The sequence below is a fragment of the Rhinopithecus roxellana genome, chromosome 2 (assembly GCF_007565055.1).
Source record: "Rhinopithecus roxellana isolate Shanxi Qingling chromosome 2, ASM756505v1, whole genome shotgun sequence".
Taxonomy (NCBI): domain Eukaryota; kingdom Metazoa; phylum Chordata; class Mammalia; order Primates; family Cercopithecidae; genus Rhinopithecus; species Rhinopithecus roxellana.
Genome location: NC_044550.1, coordinates 87,572,174 through 87,582,231, shown reverse-complemented (window position 1 = coordinate 87,582,231; position 10,058 = coordinate 87,572,174). Strand labels below are relative to the sequence as shown.

The following is a 10,058-nucleotide window of genomic DNA, read 5'->3' as shown; positions in this document are numbered from 1 at the left end:
ACAGGTCATTTTTTGAGCTGCATAGGAAAGTGGGGCAAGGTTCGAACCACACCACTATGCACTCACTAGAGAGTAGAACAGCATATGGTACAATAGAAAGATCAGAGCTGGAAGCCAAAGAGCTGGCTCCACATCTGGTTCTGACCCTTTGTAGATCCCTGAATGAATATGGGCATGTTCCCTATCCACTCTTCATTAGTCACATTTGTAATGATGACTCCTATCTAATATGATTGCTGTAAGGAGCAAGCGAATGTCACCTTTGTTCAAACAAAAACCAAGCACGTTTGTTCCTGAATGAAATACTTCAGAAGCTACAAAGAGGTGCAGAGTAGAAGCTAATGGAGCAAGAGAGAGATCACTTCAGTGTATCTCCCCAGGTGTTCTATATTCCAGACTTACGTGGTAGTTTCAGAGTTCCTTAGATTTGCCAAACATTGTCTCCTCTATCTGACATGTTCCTCCTCTGACATGTTGTCTCCTTCTGAATAATTCCAACTTGTCCTTTAAATCTCAGCTCAAACATCACTTTCCTCGGGGAGGCCTTCCTGAGACCACTCAGACTAGGTTGGGCCTGCCTTTTTCCATGGCACATTCTTCTCCTTTATAACTCTTTTTTTTGTGTGTGATTACTTGTGCAAAATCTCTTTTACAGGTTACACAGAAGTTCTAAAGAGGGATGGACTCTGTGTATTTTACCCAACACGAGATCATCCTAGTACAATACCATGGGTGAATGCTCAATAAATATTTGTTGGATAAGTTAAAATAATTTAATTCCACATCTCATAAGAAGTATTGTAACATGATAGCAAGTGGGATTGAAATGTGTAAGGAACAAGTGAAAGTAAAAGAATTTAAAGAACACCTTAAATAATTTACTTTTTTCAATATGAAATAGACAACATGTAACTGACAGTAGTACCATGTATTCTAGCATGGTATAAAGCCTGCTACATAATACATGTTCAATAAGTATTTACTCAGTAAATAAATACATCTGTAATAAGGGCACAGAACATTAGCATGAGTCCTCTAGGACTTTAACATAATACTATCTAGATGTGATTTTTAACACAAGGTGTGATGATGAATTGCTAAAATAAAATGAACTACAATTTAAGACACAAAACATTAAGGATTGTTTGTGAATTTATTTTTCTCTTGGACTTACAAATATTCCAAAATACCTTGATTAGTGTCTGTATATGCTCATAAGTGTGAATTATGAATGAGGAAAGATTAGCTATGACAGAGTTTCTCCTGCATTTATGCAAATAATTAAAATGGAATTTACGTTTTTTTCTGCATGTAAGAAAATTCACATTTACAGTGGTAGTCTAAGTTCCAAATATAACCAAAAGGGACTTATCAAAAGGAGGAACAATTTTTACTGGGAAGATAATAAAGTCAGTTTTAAAACCTGTTTAGGTTGAGTGCCTGTGGAGATTTCTAGATGCAGTTGAGACTTAGGGCAAGCAATGTAATCTCTTTTTACCTCTATTTCTTTAAGGTACAATAGAGATAATGATAATATTGGTTGCATTTTATTTCTGTGTTAAAAGCATTAATATATGTAAAATGTTTAAAATAGTGGCTGGCATCTATTTTCAATTACTATTAGTAATTATTATCAATAATATTAATTATATTAACAATAAGTTACTGAACAGTTGAATATACAGATCTGGAACTAAGGAAAGTGACCAGGGCTGTGCACACACATTTAAGAAAACTCAGCATACAGATGATAATTAAATCCATAGGAAAAAATGGTTTTCCTACAAGATAGAGAGTACAATTTGAGAAGATTGAGCTAGAATGAAAAATATCTCCCAGGAATATCTATGTTCACGTTATAGGTAGCAAGAGTTGATTCAGTGAGGGCGGCTAAGGAGAAATTGCAACAATATGGCCATTTTGAAAGGAAGTCATTAGAAAGATTGCTAAAGAAAATTAACTTCCATTTAGCTAGACGATATTTTCCAGGAATCTGGCCATAAAATATAACTTTTTTTTTTTCTAAAAAAAGCAGCCCTACATAAAAATAATGTGCTATAAAAAATTACTGTGAAGGAGACAATTTATGTTTAATTTCACCTTATTTTCTTAGCAATTCTACTCCAGCACCAAACTCAGCAAAGCAAAAGCTCTGCAGTTAACATGATACACTGTCTCTACATAGTAGGTTAGCAGTTCTCCCTTATTACCGGGGCACATTTGTCAGAGATCTCACTGTAGCCCAAATGACTTATTAGAGCAGTCTTCCAACTATACCTACTACTATCCCATGGGGACTTCACTAAATACCCTTTTCTCCACTTCATTTTACATTCAGTGATGTTTTCCAGTGATGTATGAGTGCTTGTTACAAATCTGTACCCTGGGCACCTGTCTGTCTGCTGTTTGGTGTGTCAACACTTTTTTATTTTTAGAACTTTTTTTTAATCCAATAGCATTTCTATTGTGGCCCATCTCTTTTCATGTGAGGGTTACAAGTGTTAACTCTGCTACCACACACCCAGGTACAAAACCTTGTTCTTCATTTAACTAGCTATGTGACTTTGAGCAAATTATCTATCCTCTCTGTGCCTTTGTGCCTCTGATTCCTTATTTTTAAAATGAAGATTATAACAATAGTGTGTTCTTCATAATGTGATGCCTGACATAATATGTGCTTTGTAATTATATGTTATTATTAGCATTCCCAAAACGTGTCAGGTACTTGAAGATGCATAAGATATATTTATTCTCTGCTTCAGGAAGCATGCACTATCATAAAGGAATTTGATGTTTAAGCAAACCGCTAGAGTACAGCATCATTGCTCCTTCAGAGAGATTTGCACCAGATATAGCATTTGAACAATGAAAAATATTTAATCAGCTTTGCTTAGGGCAGAGTGAGCGTGGGAGATACAGGTAAGGTGTCACAAGAAAACAAAACATTAACATGCTCCTTGAGAGATTACTAGACTTTCGCTCAATCATATATGGGAAAGATTTTTATAGGGTTTAACAATAAGGAAGAAGGAAATTAAAAGATCAAACAACCATTGTCATGTCAATGTCTATAAGTGAAAGCTGGCCAGATGGATAAGACAAAATTATAGGAAAAATAAGTGTGAAACAGAGGAAGTAAAAAATAGTAAATGCATGCATGTTTTTCTAACATAAGTGTTATGCTTGTGAAAATATGTTCTGGTTTTGCCATTGTATTGGGAAAGAATGATATGACAATAGGAATCATGTGGTGATGTGTGAATAATTACTAAAAACCTAAGACTCAAACATGAAAGTGCTTCAAAATTTACATATTGTTGTATGATAATATTAAATTTTAACATGAAGTTTTATGTAAACTATAAGCCTAGATATTACCCTATGATAATCAAATAGAGTTAAAAGCCGCCATCTTTATAAACATCTGAAACATGAAAATGCATATTTGACTTTGCATACTTTATGATTTTAAGTAATTCCTATTTTTATTTGCAAAATGTTTTCACATTTTCTAGAAGCAAATTAATATATAATAATGACAACTTGCATTTGTCTTATAATCTAAGCTTTTTTAAAAAAATGTTTTTAGGACAACTGTTAAGCAAAAATGGACATGTATCTTTCTTTTCTAATCACTAACTGAGTAATTAATTATGTTTTCATCATAAACATTTAGGATATTAATGAAAATGTCATTACTTATTAAAAATATACAGCAATAATATTTAAAATTGTCATGATGTTTTACAGTTATTTCTATGATGCTATATCTTACCTAGAGTAAGAAAAGTTTCTGGACACAAATTGAATTGCAACAGTGTATCGTAATTCAAAAGGTAAGACATCAATTATGGGGAAAAAAATATGTTCCTCTGAATAGAGCATTCCTACTATCCTCACATATAGCTGTTTGTATGATAACAAAGAGATTTTATCTGATAAACAAAAAGTATTCAAATAGAGAATCATACCTGACTTACAATCCTGCTTTGTCATTTACTAGCTATGTTCTATTGGCCAATGGCTTAGTCTCTCCAAGCCTCGGGAAGTATCTTATCAGGGAAAGTGGTGTCCTGAAGATGATCATGACACTTTGAAAATTATATTGATAACTTACTAACCTTTGATGTTAGAAACTATATTTAGATATTTGAGGCATATACTTTTTTCTGATTTCCAGAAAACTATTTCTGAAATTGAAGTGTAATTTTATTTACTACAAGTTGTTGTTTTTCTGATGAAGTAAATGCAAAAGATGAGACACAATGTAAACTTGTTTCCAAAAGCCTTTCCCATGTTGAAATGCTTTGAGAGCTAATTATGAATGACAAATCTTGGAAATTTAATTTTGGTGAAGCAAGCCCTTTAAAATAAATTTCACATAAAAACAGCAAGGCATAATTTTGGGCTCAAGTTTAAGTTATTTTGACTCATATATCCAACCTAAGAGTGGCTAATTAATTTCTTCTGAAAACCCTTTAAAAATAACCATAAATAATTTATTCCAATGTTTCTAGTGTTTTTTGCACTAAAACCTCATAAGTTATGTTAACAATTTTATAAATAATTATCAGAGTAAATGTTACAGAGGATGTGGATTTTTAATACACACATGAACATACATACACACAGAAACATGAACATTAAATAAAAATGAATAGACATGCTTATCTCTTTAACACAAATAGCTGACAAGATAATGTACATAAAACAGACTTGAAAGCCTTTTAAGATACATACTAAATATGATTGTAAAGCTGGAAATGCATTTTAATTTAAAAAGAACCCCAAATAGACATGACAGCTGAACAGTAATCATCCACATTATCCCTCACTGTGAACTAAAGGCACATATTTGCAAGAAGGATGTGTAAAGTTCAGTTGGTTGTCTATGATCTAGGAATCACGTAAAATTAACTGTTACGTGTGATTGCAACCCATGACTTAGACTTCAGTACAACTACTCTCTAACTGATAACCAAACAGGGTTTAATTTGTAGGGGTGGGGAAATAGAAGGCATAGGCAAAGCAAGAATACATAGTTTATAGTACAACCTATTTCCATTTTCTACGTAATGGTTTCAAGAAACTTTCAAATCTTTTCATGAGGAGATTTCCTTTAAAATCTGTAAATATTTACACAAAAGTGCCTTTAGATCTGAGTCAACTATACTGAATAGCTTAAATCATAAAATTCCAGTGAGCACAGTGAGCACACATTTCTTATACCACAAAATTCTTGACCATAAGATGCTGGGGGAAAAATGTGATTTTTATATATAAAACCTTTAAATTGCATATAAATAGTAAAATAAAACTAGAAAATATACATCTATTAATTTATACCTGATTTTGATTATGATACTTATCAAATGCATTTCCTTACCTATTAATATTGGTGACATAATGAGTGATAGTAATCAAAATATGATGGCTATAAAATATATGTTCCTAAACACAAAATATGTTTTTATTTTTTTTACAAAATTTAATAGAAGTTCAAATCTTCCCCCAGGCTATTCCATCTGAAATAAACTACTCTCATGGAATTTCGGTGTGATTTAGTGTAAATATATAAATAAAAGTCAAATGAACATTGACAAATAGTGATATTCATTTTAAACATTTTCTGGAATAAATTGTGAATTGGTAGGCTCTTAGTTGAAAAAATACCAGATTTTTAAAAATAAATATATATACATATATTTACTTAAGGTATATATGTATATATTTATAAGGATATATATATTCTTTAATTTTGTTGCCATTTGTATATAAGATGTTGTTTAGCTGCTAAGCAAAAATACTCAGAATGTTTTTTGAATTAACACTCATACAAAGAAACAGATACTAGATATACATACATAAGCTATACAGGTGGCAGAGATTTAGAGTTATCAAACTCTGATATTTGTTAATTGATTTAATTAGACTCTTTGAGAATAGAGATAAAAATATTGAATGAATGGCAAATAAGTATATAGACATACAATTTATACAATCTAAGATTAGTATAAGAAAAGAAAATATGAGTCCATATTTAAGATTGTTGAGGAATGCTATCAGATATCTGTTCTACATTAAAGTTTGAATGTCTTCAGTTAAAAATTGTTGGACAGAAAATATCTAACTATTGTCACAGACTAATCTAAGTAATCATAGTATTATTTCTAGGTGAATGGGATCAAAGAACTACATCCTTTAATGAAAATATAACACTTAATCCTCAGAATAGAGGCTTCAAATTTAGCCCTTACTTTGGCCAATACTTATATAGGAAGAAATTCAATAAATATTATCAGATGGAATTAATTAATTAAAGTTACAGGATAGAGCTATTTTACTAATGCTTTGAGATGATGAAATAAAATCGGATCTGGATACCAAAAACATTTTCTGCACCAAGTGGCACTCCAATCATGAACCCATTTCTTCAAACCATTATTTTTGAAAGATACAATGTTGCATTCTATCTTTAATAATCATATCAAATTCCCTTTCATCGTTCCAATGAGACAGTCCTAGTGTTCAAATACTCCAGTTGAGGAGACAAAGAGAAGCATGAGAAAAAGGTAAGGTAAAGCTAGAATCCTGGTTTTGACTACCTCCCAAGACTTAATCCACTCCCCCACATTCCAATTTACAGTAAAATGAAATTGGCACGTTAACCTGAAAGGGAAAAAACGAAAGAAAAATGACCAAATTCATTCAGTGAATTCAGGCATATCCAATGAAGTAATAGTGATTTTATGCATATCAAAAAAGCAATTTGGCTCTCAAATAGCAAAATTTACTTATACCTAGTGGGAAAAAAGGCAATTAAGGAATAATCTGGAAGTGCTTGAGAGTGAAATTAAAATGGAGAACTGGTTTGTGCTCAGTGTCAAGTGGCTTTAACAGAGAATTCTGATGAGCAAACACTCAAATAGAGTTCTTATTCTTCTTGTGTCATAGAAGAGACCCTCATTTCCTAAAGAAACTCTATAAATTGTGGAACTCTGTAAGTACATGGAGGAATATAACAAATTGGCAATTATGGAATCAGAATACGTGAGAAATGCTGAAATAGAGCTTAACAAGAAATGTTTAGTTCACAAGAGAAATCCTTAGTCATTTATTATAGTTATTAAGTAGACTCTGAAACTGTCAGTCATGTCTTTGATAAAATGAACTGCATTCCAAGTGCCCACAATGCAAAATCTGTTACAATAGGCAAGCTAGAAATAGATGGAATAACATGAAAAAAAAAGCAAAATGAATGAAACTAAAAAATGAGATACCATTTAAAATATAATAGGTATAAAAATGGCATAGTATTTAAGGTCAAGAAGAGAACATAAAATGGTAAAGCAAGAAGAAATGAATAGAGACAGGCTATAAAACACATACACAGATTCTTATGAACTGGATTTACTCTAGGCACTTTTCTATATTCACTGGATCTTAGAGCTTTTGTTTTAGTTCCCCTGTTTAAATATCATCATACTTACATAAACACGTTTGAACTTTTCTGTACTTGGATTGCCATATGCTGTCTATGTTTTGTTTTAAAACACGTAAATGGAGAAAGTATAATTTTCTGATTAGTACCCAATAGAATTTCTGTTGTCATGGTCTTGCCAAACAACACATTAAGAGAATGAATCCCTTCCTGCTTAAAATGTGACACAACTTTTACAAATCTTTTAATGAATTTCCAAATTTTCATTCAGAATATCATGATGATTCACTTATACTTACCCATCTTCTATGTTGGTGATTAAAAATAAACCTATTTTAAGTATGAGAACTCTTTGCACAAATTTTGCTCTATTTTTAAACAGATATTTATATTATTCTGATATCTCCTTTAATAAGCTTGTTGAAAGTACATATAAAATTTGTGAAATGTAACCAATATACTCTCTGAAGCCCATATATTATTATTATTAATAATAATCATACATTATCAATTAAAATTAATAATAAGGATGACTTTTGTGGCTAAGTCAAACCACTTACTTCAAAAAGAAATATATAATCAATTTTATCCAGCAGAAAAAAATGTAAATATCCAGAAATACATTCTAATCTAGAAGTGATTCTTGACTTACTTGTTTAAGATTGCTAGAACAGTACCTCTAGGAAATGATGAGATTGGGAGTAGAAGAAAGGGGAGAAATCACATTTTGCCATATTCTAATTAATTTCAACAAATGTTTTTAAATGATATTGTTAAGGTGTTGTATTGGAAATCATCCTGTAGCTTTCTTATATTGCTAATGTTTCCTTTCATTCTTCCTATTTGCTACCATGACCACCAAAATATTTAAAATATCTGCAGATTTGAAAGTTAAGATCTCCAACTGTTCTCTTAAGCAGATTCATTGGTATATTTATGTATGAAACATTAAACCTGTTAAAATCTATAAGAATAAAAGACATTAATGTGTAACTTTGAAAAACTACACTCTTAATAATTTTTGAATATTTGTGAATAGAATTACCTAAAAAATTATTATCTTTGTAAAAAAAACTTAATGCGGCAAGAATTTTAGCTTCTCATTAACACTACCTTTCAGTACAATACTGAAAGAACACCTTTTTGTAAACACATTATGGAACTTTTTAAAGTAAATCACCTTTCTGCTCTTTAATGTGACTATCACAGCAGCTGAATTAATAACGTACAATGGGATGGTTGGTGATAGTATTGCCTGATCTTGTAGTAGCAGGGTGTATCTATAATAAAATGAGTAATATAATTCGTAGCTATATTCCTACATATACCTGAAGCACTTAATGAGTGTAGGTATGAACGACCTGAACTGTTAATTATTTTAGCTTAAAAAAATTTATTTTTATTCTGTTACCTTTGTACCTAGCTGATATATAAATTGAGCAAAGATGTCTTTGTTTCGTAGAAACAGTTGGGGTTTTTTGGGAATAAAGTTAGATACAATTTTTGGTCTCACTGTTATTAGTTTGAAGTACTATTAAGTAAAAAAAAAAGATCTTTGCCTTTTGTAAGAACATGTTTTATGTATGATTGAAGTTTTTACAACACTCCGGAAAAGCCATCCGATGTTAGATTTAAAAATAAAATCGAAAGCATTTTCTGACATAGTACACATGAAAAATTGGAAATTCCAGTATCTTCAATAGAAGTTATAGAAAGTGTATGTCTTCTTGGAGTTTGACACCCACTTAACACAGCAGAAAATAAGGTACTATACTGTAAACAAAAAAGTACAGTAAAGGACAATTGTAAATTTACATAAGAATAGTTCATAAACATTTTGGTCTTTCCATAACAGTTTTTATATAAAATGAATAAAAAAACCTTTAGACAGCTGTCATCACTCTTGTTTGACCACTTTTCACTTATATGCACACAGACATATTTATATAGCAATATATTGATGCACCGTTACATGGATATTAAACTATGAGTACTGCTTGTAACTGAGATGTGCATTATCCAATCAACATTATCCATAGTTGAAATACTCTTACATTATGTATTCTTGTCATGTTGTATCTATAAAAACATGAAAATATAACTTTACATTATTTCAATTATTTACATTAGTTCAAGCTTGACAGAGAAAAATTGATAAGCTACAATTTTTAGAAGAGTAGGCCCAGAGGTACAATAAATAGCATTGATTGTATATAGTCATTTCTTTTTCATTTTTAAAAACTCATTTTAAGTACAATATGGAAACAATTAGTCTGCAATTTGGTCATTCTAGCACTTATTATTAAAACTTAAAATGCACCTCCAGCATTCCTGATGAGGAGAAATGCACTAAAATTATATTGTATTACCTTGGGATCTGTGATTAGGGTCAGCTAAATTTAGTGAAGAATATCATGAAACCACATGCCTCCATGTTCAATGCAAGTGGTTACTGTTAAACCCTACATTTTTCCTTCCCTCCTATGAAATACGATAAGTAAGAATGTTTTAAAAGCACTTTGCAAAATACCAAGTGCTACACAAAGGCTTTCTTCCAGAAATAACAAGAATACAAATATTAAAAATAACAATTGTATGTCAATAATCATTCAAAATC

At 31.0% G+C, this 10,058-nt stretch overlaps 1 protein-coding gene across 3 annotated transcripts in view; it reads right to left on the bottom strand.

Annotated features, from left to right (window-relative positions):
* Nucleotides 1–8,995: 8,995 nt before the first annotated feature.
* GRIA2 (glutamate ionotropic receptor AMPA type subunit 2) overlaps nt 8,996–10,058 on the bottom strand; it is a 151,973-nt gene continuing 150,910 nt past the window's right edge. For all 3 annotated transcript variants that reach the window (XM_010358045.2, XM_010358048.2, XM_010358046.2), the window contains exon 16: nt 8,996–10,058. This exon is cut by the window's right edge and continues 1,578 nt beyond it. The gene's annotated coding sequence lies outside the window, so the exon portion shown is untranslated.